Source organism: Lygodium microphyllum, chromosome 1, assembly GCF_053477565.2.
Source record: "Lygodium microphyllum isolate KBCC chromosome 1, Lygodium_microphyllum_v1.1.10, whole genome shotgun sequence".
NCBI classification, from domain to species: domain Eukaryota; kingdom Viridiplantae; phylum Streptophyta; class Polypodiopsida; order Schizaeales; family Lygodiaceae; genus Lygodium; species Lygodium microphyllum.
In genome coordinates, this window is record NC_141135.1 from 23,874,061 (window position 1) to 23,874,806 (window position 746).

Below are 746 nucleotides of genomic sequence, written 5' to 3' on the forward strand. Positions count from 1 at the left end.
ATCAAGGTGACAAACTTTGACTTACCTATGAGAAGGCTATGCACAAAGGTGCACTTCATTCTTTATTCTTTCAGTGACTAATAGAATAAGGGAGGCCGGTCACACATTGTGACATTGGAGTTCCCACATCTTAAGTCTCTCTTGCTCTCTTGCCCCATCCGCCATAGCTCACACTTCAGTTGCTTCCGCGTGCTCATGCTCACTCGGGCTTCTCCCTTCATTAAACTCGTGGACCAAGGTGCAAACACACTAGCAATGTTGATAAGAAAACCTTGACTGATAATTCATTGATAGAAGCCTCCTTATAAAAGCTCACATAAAATAATTGTCGTTAGCTTAATGGCTTTGTTTTGAGCTTAATATCATTGATACACCAGAAAGAGACCACATCGTCATATATCCTACATCCTTGTCACTGAAGGGCAAGTTGAGACTTTTCTGCTTCTATTTTCAAAAGCTCTTATGTCATGTATGCTGTATGCTCTATCCTTGTGATTGAAGGGCAAGTTGAGCCATTGCTACTTGTACTCTAAAAGCGCATGGCTGCAGCACTCAAGATACTTTGGACCTCTAGACACATAGTACGATCCCCCTTTAATTCATCTTGCACAATGCTATATGTTCAATGTCAATTGTCCCAAAACTCTCTCACCCCCTGGTTCACTTGCTCTCACTGCACAGGTCTCTCTCTTGAATCTATCTTTTCCAGCATATATAACAACCAGTAAGAACATTGCATGCACATG